Source organism: Nuphar pumila, chromosome 14, assembly GCF_984573655.1.
Source record: "Nuphar pumila chromosome 14, dmNupPumi1.hap1.1, whole genome shotgun sequence".
Classification (NCBI taxonomy): Eukaryota; Viridiplantae; Streptophyta; class Magnoliopsida; order Nymphaeales; family Nymphaeaceae; genus Nuphar; species Nuphar pumila.
In genome coordinates, this window is record NC_143262.1 from 14,144,343 (window position 1) to 14,158,327 (window position 13,985).

At 37.9% G+C, this 13,985-nt stretch overlaps 1 pseudogene; it reads left to right on the forward strand.

Annotated features, from left to right (window-relative positions):
• Window positions 1–2,511: 2,511 nt before the first annotated feature.
• On the forward strand, window positions 2,512–3,580 carry LOC149816450 (putative carboxylesterase 7 pseudogene; annotated as a pseudogene).
• The last annotated feature ends 10,405 nt before the right edge of the window (window positions 3,581–13,985 follow it).

A 13,985-nucleotide genomic window follows, 5' to 3' on the forward strand; every position in this document is an offset into this window, starting at 1 on the left:
CCGTAAAAAGTGGTATCTTCGTTATGAAGTCTAGTTTATTTTTGTAAATTTTCAGCGATTTCTATGGTCATTTGGTATCGCATTTGGATCTAAAACCAGACCCCTATAAGTCTGCCTTATTTGAGTGACATAGGTTTTTATTTTATTTTGTAAGAGTCATATCTCCTCAACGGAAGATCATTTTCCAAATCCGTAAAAAAGATTTTCTTTCTCTATGTGTCTAGTTTATATCTGGAAAGTTTTATAACTTTTTATGCTCATTTGATATTTCAAATCTATTAAAAACCGAGACATGTCTCCAACAAGTTATAATTAACTTCCATCCACTTACTTAAAATGGAATAATAACATGTCTCAGTTTTTAACAGGTTTGAAATATCAAATGAGCATAAAAAGTTATAAAACTTTCCAGATATAAACTAGACACATAGAGGAAGAAAACCTTTTTTACGGATTTGGAAAATGATCTTTCGTTGGGGAAATATGACTCTTACAAAATGAAATAAAAACCTATGTCACTCAAATAAGCCAGACTGATAGGGGTCTGGTTTTAGATCCAAATGAGGTATCAAATGACCATAGAAATCTCTGAAAATTTACAAGAATAAACTAGACTTCATAACGAAGACACCACTTTTTTGGATTTGAAATCCAATCTCTGGTTAGGGAGATATAGCCCTGACAATTTGGTCCTGATTCAGATAGCGATTTGTATCAAAAATCGCTGTAGTGTTTAGCGAGAAACACTACAAATCGCTATAGCGAGGTTTAGCAACACTATAAATCGCTGTGGGTCTCGTTAGAGACCCGAAAACACTATAAATCATAGTTAAAAGACCGAAAAATACTACAAATCACTGTGGGGCTCGTTGGAGACCCCAAAACACTATAAATCATAGTTAAAAGACCAGACAACACTATAAATCATTATGAGGCTCGTTGGAGACCCAAAAATACTACAAATCATAGTAGGGACTCATTAGAGACCCAAAAAAATCATAACAACGATTTGGTGAAGAATATTGTCTATCAAATAGCGATTTGTTGAAGAAGTGCTACAACAGTCATGATATGGGGGCCAAAATGAGAACATTTATAAAATCTGGATACAAGGTTATGGTATTTAATCAAAATAAAATAGTAATTGAAAATGAAAAATTTTGTACATTTACAGGGATGAACTAGACACATAAACGAAGAGAACCTGTTTTACAGAATTGAAAAATGATCTCCCATTAAGGAAATAAAATTCAAACAAAATAGATCAAAATCTGAGCCGTTAAAATGACACAGGGTGAGAGGGTTATGGTTTTTGACCCAAAACTGATATGAAAACACCATAGAAATCGCTGAAATTTGGTATGAACAAATTAGATTCAATTTAAAAAACAACCCTTTTTACGGATTGGAAAGATCATCTCTGGTTAGGAAGAAATTACTCCCGCAAGTTGGTCCTGATTCTGCTAAAATCCTGACGGTGCAAAATAACAGGTTTTGAATCTCGATTTTTAAAGTGGGTCAAATAAACTCAGAATGATCTGATTTTTGGTGGAGAGCATGAAGACATATGCATAAAGTTGCAGTAAAAAATTTAGATTAAAATGAACTCTGGTTACATATAAATCGATAGATCTAAAATGCACCAGAATTCAAAGTATAATTTAGAAAGCAACTGAACATGATGAAAGCAAACTGCACATGCGTGGATGTTCAAACATGAGATCTAATGCCTTAAAATATGAATGAGTAAAAACTTTGAATCAGACTCCACAACTCATCAAGTTGAATGATGCTACCCACGCTGGGAGGAGCCCTCAGACCCCCCTTTTCTGTAAGGGTAAAAACTTTGAATCAGACTCCACAACTCTTCAAGTTGAATGATGCTACCCACGTTGGAAGGAGCCCCCAGACCCCTCTCCTATAAGGGTAAAAACTCTGAATCAGGATCTACAACTCATTTAGTTGAATGATGCTACTCACGCTGGGATGAACCCCCAAACCCTCCTCCTGTAAGGGTAAAAACTCTGAATCAGGCTCCACAACAGTCAATGTGCAGGTCAGTCGGTGCTTGATGGAGCAATGTAAGATCTTCTGTTGGATGTGCATAGAAGCAGAAATAGAAGGGAGAGAGAGTGTGAGAGGGTTGATGTTCATGGCCTCTTCGAGGGGAGATTTCTTTCTCAGATAATCCTGCAGTGCAGAGACTGGGTCTTAAATAATCATCTTCGGGGCACTTAAGTCTTTACAACCACTCCTTTTCAAGAATCGTCATTTTTTTTTGCACCAATGGAGAAGAGGGTACTTAAGTCTTTGCAATCGCATCAAACTCCAACGCTAATTAATGCTGACAAACATGGGGATACGAGACACACATGCTTACATACGTGGTGCTCTTTGGGACCCCCGAGCATGAGATGTAGCTAACTGCCCTGTTCGGGGGGGGGGGGGCATATAACCTGCTTTGTAAATTATATGGTCGAATCACACAAATCATCCCTCTCTTCTCTGCTCTCTCCCCACAATGGATCCCTCCCAACAGGTCATCTACGTGATCCCGGGATTCCTTCGCATCTACAGAGACGGACGCGTGGAGAGGCTCAGGGGAACAGAGAGGGTTCCACCTTCCTTCGACCACCAAACCAGCGTCTCCTCCAAGGACGTCAACATAGACCCCGAGACGGGCCTCTCCACTCGTCTCTACCTCCTGCCGCTCCCCCAAGACGGCCCTCCGAAGTGGCGCCCCGTCCTCGTCTACTTCCATGGCGGCGGCTTCGTCATCGAGTCCGCCAAGGATCCCCTCTACCACAGTTACCTCAACTCCCTCATCGCCGAGTCCGGCGCCGTCGCTGTCTCTGTTGACTACCGACTCGCCCCGGAGCACCCCGTCCCGACTGCACACCTCGATTGCTGGGCCGCCCTACAGTGGGTGGTGCGCCAGACCGGTGCTGGCGGCTCCGAGCCGTGGCTCGCTGAACACGCCGATCTCGGCCGCCTCTTCCTCGCCGGCGACAGCGTCAACGCCAACATCGTCCACCACGTCGCCGTGCTCGCTAGCGGGGTTGCCGACGTTTTCAGCTCGGCTTCGGCCTCCAACGAGCCTGTCAAGATCGAGCTTGAGGGGGTCATTCTGGTTCACCCCTACTTCTGGTCGAGGGTCAGGATCGGCCGCGAGACGCCGGAGATGACGACTTTCGTGGAAAGGTTCTGGGTGGTGTTGTCCCCTGCGAGCCCCAGCCTCGACGACCCCATCCTCAACCCGCTAGCGGTCGTCTCGCCGGCGCTCTCCCGCTTGGTGTGCCGGCGCGTGCTGGTCGCCGTCGCCGGGGAAGACATGTTTCGGGATCGCGGCTGGTGGTACTCCCAGGCCTTGACCGCTAGCGGTTGGGACGGGGTGGCGGAGATACAAGAGACGGTGGGGGAGAACCACGTGTTCCACATCTTGAACCCGGAGTCGGAGAAGGCCAAGCTGCTGCTCAAGCGATGTGCTTCATTCATCAACGGTGCCTGACGTCATCTGAACCGTCCATTTTGGGTCGGGGTTAATAAGACGCGCTTCTTGCCAAAAGTTTATTTTTTCTACGTGGTCTGGCTTTGGTTGTTGTTGTTGAAGATAATCTGATTTTTCTATTGCATGAGACAAAAAGGATTTGGTGTTTAGGTGATAATTTTTATTATACGTTTTCTTGTCTTGATGCTACCAAAAGTCTAAAACTTTTTGAACATTTTATGGTGAGAATATTGGCTACATCTACTTTTTCCAGAAAAATGATACGATGGAGGAATTACCCTTAGACTCCACAATAGGTCTAGCCGGGGCAGAGCAACGTTAAGGGGAGGGTGATCACTTACCCCTCAAGGGGCATCCTGACCCCAGAAAATATGGACAGTGGGAACTTGAGCCTTGTGCCCGACTCAAAGGTCGCCCAGCCTTTGCTAAATCCATCCCCATTCCCAAGCAAATCCCTAACTCTCTCTCTCTCTCTCTTGTGCGGCTCCGCCCTCCCCTTTCCTAAATCCATTCCCATTCTCCAGCAAATCTGCCCTCCCTGCCTGGGACCCTACAACCAAACCTTGACTCTCTCTCTCTCTCACACACACACACACATATACACACACACGAGCTCTCTTGCGTGGCTCCACCCTCAGCCCATAACGATGAGACTCCACTATTGGGCCCCTGCTTTCCCTCTCTTTCACCCTCGATTCGCTCCCCCTATGTGTAAAACCCGCAAAATTTCGATAATCAAAATAAATAAATGATACAATCCTTTGAAATAAATACGATAAAGTGATATAGAGTCGATCCAAATGGATTTTGTATCCAAACTGGATCAAATGAATCCAGTATTTTGATTCAGATATGATGTATGAATTCAGATCTTGGATGAATCTGAAACCCAATAAAAAATTCAATTGAATCTTAATGGATCCAAATATGGTCATATTGCAATCAAGATCCAAAAATGGTTGAAGCGCAATCGAGTTTCGAAATTACAGTAAGTAAGAGTTCAGAATTCCCAGGAGAATGACGTCGTAATCAAGTAAGGGAACGATGAGACACAACCTATGCTAAAAGGATAATGAGTCAGGAGGCAAGACAAGAAGAGATGTTTCAGGATCGAAACCCCTGTCCGCAGAAAAATCCTATGAAAACGTACATGATAGGGACTTGAACGAATTTTCATAAGAAGATAAAAAAAATTTAGTTGCAAGAAGGAGCAATTAAAGAGAAGTTGGTGCAGTGGTTAGGAGGTTGTACTCTTAGGGAGGAGAACTCAGGTTCAAACCCCTTGAGTGCTAGAACATTTTATTTAAGAAAATGTTTTGTTTATAAAAGTCATTCTGCCATAATAAGTTAAATAAAATATCGTTGCAAGGAATTGTAATGAAATCAATATTGGTGCAATGGTGGAGCTCGTTACTCCTTTGAGAGGTGATCTTAATTCAAATCCCGTCATGTGCCAAATTTTTTTTGCCAAGAAAAAATTTAATTTGTTTGTTTTAAAAAAAAAATTGTAACTCCTCATTTAAAGATGACATTAATAAGAGAAACACGTTTTCAAGGAAGGAGTGGGCTGGCTGAATTCCCAAAAAGGGAAACCAACAACAAAAAAAATTTATTAGGCAACAAATGAAAAGCTTTGTTTTCTTTTTCTTTCTCTAAATAAGCAGCCTCATAAATGGATTGGGGGAAAACCAAATAAAGAAGGATGACATTTACCTTTTTCCTCCTTTGGAAGGAAACCTTAAGCAATAAAAATAAATTTGAAAGTGGAGTTACAGGGAATAATGTCAAAGGGGGGGTTTCAAGAAATTTGAATGGGAATTAAGAAGAAGGTTTTAAAAAAAAAATGGAGTGTAGGGACAAACCCTTCCTTCTCTATCCGACCCTTTCTTTTTTTTCATTCCCTTCCTCTCTCCAGCCATTCCTATTCCCATTAGGGTGCATGAACCAGACTATTCTTGATACTTCTGGGAAGAATGAAGCTGAAAGGTGGGCAAAACATGCGAGAAGCCGAGCAAATCCAGATTTTTCTATCTTCACTAGAGCCCAGCCGTGTGGCCTTTCCTCTTCGTCTCTCTTTCTCCATTACTTCTGATAAGACACTTGCTTGAGGTCATTCAACGCACCAACGAAGGAAGCGCGACTACCTCCAGATTTGATCTTCAACGAGGTAAGGGCATAATCGCCGTGTGTTTGTGCATGGTGTTATGAAGCACATGTATGTGCTGGACTAGCTGCCTGCGTGTACTAGCATTCTTCACTCGGGTTTTGCATTTGAATGGATTTTTTTTGTGTTGTCAGTTTGTGGTTTCCTTCTGGGTTTGTTTTTTTGGGGCTTTTGGATTTTTCCTGTGATCGGTTGCTTCTTGTATGTTGTTTTTATTGTTTTTGTTAGTAGATGGTTTTTGTTTGCAGCATTTGTGTTTTTGGGTTATGAATTTCTGTTGCGAATCTTGTTTGCGTCTTCCTTCTTTTTGTTATTTGGTATTGTGTTTTTGAGCTTAACTTTCTTTTGGTTCTTTGGAACCGATCCTGACCTTCTTTTCTTCATCAATCTGACCTCCTTGCACCCATCCACCACTATACCTCATCCTTCACCTGTGAGGACCTCATGATAACCAAGGTGGTTAGAAGAAGGTGCACCAACCATGTAGGACACTGGATGAGGCTCCGTGCGCCATATGGTCCAGACTCCAGGGTCCAACATGGGTTTTGTAAGATTTGATAAAGTTTCTACCACAATCCCCATTTATTCTGGTTAAGTGTTTTGGTAATATTATCAATGAAAATCTTCTTAATTCTGCTCATATTTTATGCTAGGCATTCTTCTACTAGTGCTTATTGTTGATAATAGGTTTCACCAAAAGTTTGTTGTCAAAATGAGAAAACAGATTAATAATGCTACGATACTATAGTCTAACAGGTTGTATTTGATATATTCTTGTTTTGCTAGATGGCTAATTGATTTGTAGATGGGCTTATTGGTTGGGGATCTCTTGTTCTCTTTCTTTATCTTTGAGCTGAGGCCATCTTGTGAACTATCACATAATTAAAAATGTCATTATTTTTATAGGTTTTGGTTCGTGAATCTCTTTATCTTTGAGTTGAGACCATCTTGTGAACTATCACATAATTAAAAACGTTATTAATTTTTATAGGTTTTGGTTCGTTTCACATGTACCCTATTATCCTTTGGGAATAACGTGTTTTATTTCTCTAATTTTCTAGTTTCTACGTTTCATACGGCATACTGGAGAGAAAATCAAGCTAGGCAACTCTAGGTTTTCCCCATATTTATTAACACGACATCAACACCAACGGTACAATGCTTCATTTTACCAATGATCACATATTTACTAACATGACATTAGTGATATGTTGTCTACAACTCTTCTTATCTGTTAGATATTAATTTTACTAATGGTTTTGCGTCAATAAGATATTTTATGTATATTTTATATGATCAATTGATAGGTGTATAGATCATATGTTTAGAAAGTTTGAAGTCAGCTGGAATTTGTGACCTCTAGAGTCAAAATGATTATACCAGTAAAATATGATCTTTTTTGGCAAAACAAGAAAAGTTAGTGTAATCCAACCAGTGGTAACTACCAAGCACTTGGATGCTTTGTCCAAGTGATCAACTAGATTGTTTGAGACCAAAAGCCCATTTAAGTTGGAACACTTTATGGGACCTAAAGGAGGTCATTGCTTGGTCTTATGGTGGAGTGTTTGGGCTGTCACCCTGGAAATCTAAATTTAGAGTTCTGAGAGTTGCCACCCTGTGTAAAAAGGCAAAAATGTTAGGACCACCACAAGTATGCCACTCCACAACATCTGGGATGCAGGCCACAGTGGGTATGTACTGAACACTCTTGGTCTGACAAGGTATATCTCCTTGCAGTGGGAATGGCAAGTGAGCGCTGCCTTGCGGCTAATACATAGCCATAAACTAAACTGTGGGTTTAGGCATCAACACTCATCTATGAAAGAATACTCATGGCCACAGTTATAATCTAGCACTTAAAACCGCCACAATGTGTTGGTGTATGCCTTGTAATTCATGAGATTAATAAATGAACGTTAAAAAAAAAGGAAATTCACCTTGTCCATACACATGTATTGCACTGGCAATTCACTATAGTATACATACCACTGGTTGGTTGAAAACCCTTCATGGTCCACATATATCGGTCACGACAAAGCCACCACAGTATGAACGTTTAAATAGTATGATGAATTACTTTATTATCTGTTTATGAAGAGAATATTATGTGTTGGTACATGAGCCAAAGGAATGAGAGGTTAATGACGTAATCTTGTGCAAATGGTTTTGGACTGTGGTTGACATAGGAATGTTGCAACACAGGTTGAGTGTAGGAACTGCCTATGGTTAAATATATGATTTTGTTATAATTGTAAAAATAGAATATATATATATATATAGGGGCATGATGGTACAAGGTTGAAACTGAGCACACACAACTCTTGTGGTGTCTTATGGGCACTTATGATGCTAATCAAATTGCATATACATTGAGTTATGATTTGCGTGTAAGTGTTATGACATATCTGTGTCAGGGGATCTATGTTTGTTTTACAATAGTTTGCAAAATAAAGGACACTTGTCATGCTATGGTCATGTGAAAGCTTATAATTTAGCTGGCAGCTTCACAAAACTCTTAAAGTGCCATACAAGCACTTATAAAATGTTAAAATTGAAAGATGTCATGTGGTAGCATGACGAGCGGGGTACGTCACGTATACCCCAGTACCAAAAATAAAAGCCAAATTAATATATTATCATATAAATGAAAAAAACTAGATTCCGAGTATACCTGAATGACGGTATATATTACCAGTTTCTATTGGGATTTCGGGTATACCTAAAAGATGGTATATGTTACTGGTTTCCCAGGGTTCTGGGTACACCTGAAAGACAGTGTATGTTACTGGACCCAAACTATCAAAAATGGAAAAAAATTATACATATCTAAAATAACTAAAGGGGATTTTGGGTATACCTGAAAGAGGATATATGTTACTGGTTTCCCGGGATACTGGGTATACCTGACAATATTATATGTTACTGGTTTCTCAGGGCTCTGGGTACACCTGAAAGACGGTGTATCTTACCGGACCCATGGTCTACCTTGGAGAGGGTAGATGGTAAAAGCTTCGTGGGATAATTATTGTTTTGTGAGAGCTAGGCGTCTCACCCGGTCCCCAGTCCTCGGAGTTAGGGGGGGCAGGACTACCAATTCGTCCTAGGTGGTAGATCTAAGTCTTCTGCAGAAGTACATGGTGCATCCTAATTCTTGTTCTAGCCATTGAGAAGTACTCTCTCGGTCGTGGACCGTTCCATTTGGATATTCGTACGGCTAGTCACACGGGTTATTAAATAATAGACCCCCGTGTGGTCTCGGTCCGCTACGATGTTGAATGCATGTACGTACCCACAAGGAAATTAACAAGATGAAACATAAATTTAGTATATTGAGAAAAATCAAGTAATTGCATAATGCTTGATGTTGCAATTGTTAGAGCAAGTTGTGATTCCTGTGTTGCATGACTCAAACCAGTTTTCCTTTACAAGAAAGATGTGATAACTTATAAATGATGTGTGGAACATTGGTTTGTGCTTTATGCAACTTTACATGGAATGCTTTACTTAAGTCAGGTGTACATCCACATAAGTTCCAAAGTTGTGTATAGTGCTTTGATGTTGATGGAAATTAATCCTGAAAATACTTGACTTTAGTGACCTGTACATTTATCACTTATTAAATAGTTAATAGTTCTATCTAAAGATGTTGCAGGTATACTTGTACACATGACACTGTGCACATTCATATGGATATTATGCTTCTTACTCCGACGTGGTAGTCTGACTTCTTCTGAATTAATATTTTCAGGAAAATAGTATGGCGAGCAATTGCGGTCGTCGCTGCGGATAGTGCCATGTGACCATATCTTTTTTGGATGTCCTGAGGAATTCTAACTTTTAATTAAACATTAAGTTGTAATTAGTAACTTGTAGTATTTCAATGCAAGAGTTTATTTTACTTAATGCCTTGAGTCTGTGCTATTACTTGTAACCCACCCAAATAATTTGACTAAGAATTTAATAAAGCTTTTCCGCTGTTGTTTAGAAAAAAAATTTATTCTAAAATTTTTAAGCTAAATATTTGGGGTGTTACACTTCGGCTCTTCCCTCCATGTGGCCCCTCTCTGCAGCTTTGCCCCTGCCTACGACCCCACAATCGAGCCCCCCACTCTCCCTCTCTTGATTCACTCTCAGTTTTCACCTTCTTTGTGACACCACTTGTGGGTCCCTCCCTCTTGTCCTGCACGACTCCACCCTTACCCAAGACCCCACAGGCTATAGCGGCAAGCCAGGGCCTCACCTCTCTCTCTCTCTCTCAACTTTTTGTCGAATGCTTGTGTTCTTTTATCACATTTTGCTAAATGAATTTCAAGATCAAAACTTGTGCTCAGTCACATTGTATTACTCATGAAGGATAGTTTTGTTACGCCTCAATTTTTTAAACCGAATTTTTTAAAGATTTTTTTTAAAATTTCTTTACATGATTTTTAAGAACACAGCAGAAACTCATTTTTTTTATTCGGGTCAAACCTTGGGCGGGTTACAGTTACCAACACACACTTGAAAGAGTAGAATAATTGAATCAAATCATTAATTAAATTACAATAAATCAAATATGAGTCTTTTAAATATCAGAGTTTATAGGACTAAATAAAAATAATAAAGTAAATAAATTCATTCAATCCCTTCAACAAGCCTAAAAGAATGTGACCCTCTTGACACCACCACGAGCCTCCTGTCATCGCCTTATAACTTATTCATTACTTGCAATATTATTATAAGGGCATTAGCCACAACCCCAATAGAAAAACACCCTATAGTTAAAGATCACAATACTAATAATTTAATCATGCAATATTTTACAATAATTCAATCTTATCATTCAGTATCATACCTGCATCATATCATTAGTAATCAAAACGATAATCAAAAGGATTTATATATGCCAACTTATACAGGAACTAAAAATTACACATGACTTGCATAGAAATTTATGCCAATATTTAATGAATCATTTAACCACTGGTGAACCTAATCCAATGCATTGTTTTTCTTTTCTTTCCTGAAGGGTACACACTCAAGACCTAATTTTAACTCAGCAATCACATGGGGGTTTATTATGCTATGTATTTTAATTAACCCATTGATTCAAAGAGTTAGGGCAAACATCCACTGAAGCAATCTTTAAGCGAGAGAGAAACTTACAGTGATTCAGGAAATCAATACATACTTTGCAGAGTCTGATTGTCAACCTAGGATAAATTGACTGTCCTAGCCCCCTACACCGATGAATGGCGGCCTAAGATATGTCAATGCCCTCAAAACATGCCAGTCGATGAGTGTACCTTCTACCCTATCCAAGATAAGCCATTGAAACAAATGAGCTATTAGGTATTATTTATATTGGGTTTAACTACAACACTGGGTGCGCTCAACACCAGACTCAATAGCCTCAAGCTCCACTATAAGCAGCTCAATAAACCATGACCTCACAAGGCACAAACCACACCTCCTAGAGTTACTGTGATATCTTAACATAGCTCATTTGAACCCAACTGAAAGTACGTAGTCAACTTAAGGAGCACCCAAGAGTATTTCAAGGTACGTACTTACATTAAGGATTACCCAAGAGTATCTCAATGTACGTATTCATATTAAGGAATACTCAAGAGTATCTCAAGGTACGTACTCACATTAAGGAATACCCAAGAGTTCCGTTAGTGTGTGTGTGTGTGTATATGAGCATGTTTATCAAAACCAAACCAAGTACTCACAAGCATCCCATGGGTTCTACCAAACCTGACTCGCATTCAAGCCCTATGTATGCATGCTTCACATGACTTACAATATATCACATGCCACATATAACAATCCATGATGCATGAGACTCATTTCAATTTAGCATGAACCATAAATTTTATAGAATAACACATGCATGATCATGCATACCATTTGGTCAAATTATCATGCTTAATTTTCATGTTTAATATACAGACTCATATGCCACAATGCCCAAATAATTTACATGCATACATATAGCATATTTATGATAAATTTCACATTAATATATGCATGATTAATATCACATTTCATAATCAAACACATGATTTTAGAAACATAATTTTACAAGTCGGGATGTTATCTAAAATCAAGGACTATATAATATCAAAATTTGCATGTTATTCACGGGTCTGACAAACCATCAAAATGAATAGATATAACTATATAAAAATTTATCGTCATGTTAGAGGATATTAACTTTTAATTTCAATTGCTAGTTCTCAAAAAACTAATTTCGTTTACCCATGGCAATTCATAGACCTGAAACAATTTTTTTGTTCTTGACAGAACCTGCCAGAATCTTGCTTCCCAAAGAAGTAATCACCAAGCCCAATTCGAGAGGGATTTTTTCCTCCCAAATTTTCTGGTGAAAAGTATGCTTGTTAGTTTCAGAATCATCTAATTTTGTTAAAAAACTCTATCATATGCATTCTTTAGGTTTTCTGGAGTGGACCCTGCCTGAGATTGTTTCAAATCCAGGTTTTCTGCAAAATCTTGAATCTTTCATGATTTGTGTAAACTTTCAAGATTTATGAAAAAATAAACATATTTTTCTTTTAACTTTTTCAGATCTATTCATATAATGTGAATGACATATCCAAAAATCAACCATTAACTAGAAATAATTGATTTATTAGATTTTCTACAAAATCAACTGTCAATAATTGCTCTGCATACATGACAAAATTTCTATCTTGGGTTACAGTAGCCATAACCCTCACATTTGTACCACCAATAAGGCCCAATATTTTTCTTAGACACCTCCCAAATGTCTAGAAGGCCTCCATGAAAGGGTTTGGCTATTGGTGATTTGATTTGAGAGGTAGAATTATTTTACTATAATGGATCGATCAAGAAAATTAAGAAAGTAGGAAAAATATAATATAAATCATGGGAAAAGTAAAAAAACTCAAGCATAAACGTGGAGTATCAATTTTTTTGTCATACATCAACCAATGAATAGTATCTAAACATTATCTACCATCATAAAGAGACGTCATATGATCATAATATATGCTTTGGAATCTAAACTATCAAAATAAATCATTATTTTTATGTTATAAATATTGTTATATTATTATATAGTGCATATTTGATCAGATTCATACTAATCTTGCGAAAACAATAACATACATCATTCAAGAATCACAAAACCTTCAAGAAATATCTCAATATGATTTTATTTATGCAAGAATCATAAGAAACCCTAAACAATCATTAAAATATGATTTTTTTATGCAATAACATAATATTTAATCATGCTGCATAATGTAAAATACAATTAAACATCTATACATGTCATAATGTGTAAATTCGGATCCTTCTTAACCTGTTTTTGAAAAACCCACCAAAAGCATAGGAACTGAATTACACTCTCCCAATTTTATAGGAAAAGCCCCCATGTCTCAGAAAAACAGTCAAAAAAACATAACCAAATTTTTTTTATAATAAAATCAAATTTATTTTTGGACTAAACCCTATTAAGGAAAAATATAAGACATATCCCATCAATTGCAGAAATTCATTCCTATTTGAGAAATTTCTCCAGACCTAAAAAAAAATCTTTTAACAAAATACTTTTTACAGGATCATCTTATACATGTTACCTTTCACCCAGATTTTTCTCAATTTATTTTGATCAGTTTTTGGTTGAGTCTTTAGAACCATCAAAAGCATTGGTTGGAACAATCCTACAGATAGGGCAGAAAGCTTGTGCTCTGCTGTGACAGATATTTCAGCCTCAAAATAGATCAAAATGAAGTAAAATAAGATTCTAAATTTAAGCCCTAGATATGTAAAATACTTTAGTAATTTTAGTTTTATTTATTGACTTTATTTTTATAAAGATATCTGTTTTTTTCTAAAATAGTCGAGGATAAAAAAATGAAGACAGAATAATCAAGATTCAATCTCATGCAAGATCAAAGAAGTAGGAACAAGATTCTAGATAAAAACTATACAATCATGATTTTATAAATCTGTTTTAATACATGATATTAAATTAAAAATACTTTTAAAACATTTTTCAAACCTATTCCAGATTTGATTTACTATGGATCAGCTCATAGAATTGGCAATACACACGGTTTATGCGTTTGAATTCGATCTATGCCATGCGTTGGATGAATCTTACCTGAAACATGTTTTTGGAACCACTAAGACCTTTCTCTCCCATCCTGACACCTTGGAGAAACTTTAATGGCTGTTGATAAAAGCTTTAAGCAAGAAAAAAAAGATGAAAAAAGAAGAACATAGATAATTCTAATGAGAAGAGGAGAGGGAGAAAGAACTAATCGTGTTAATCCTTCTCAT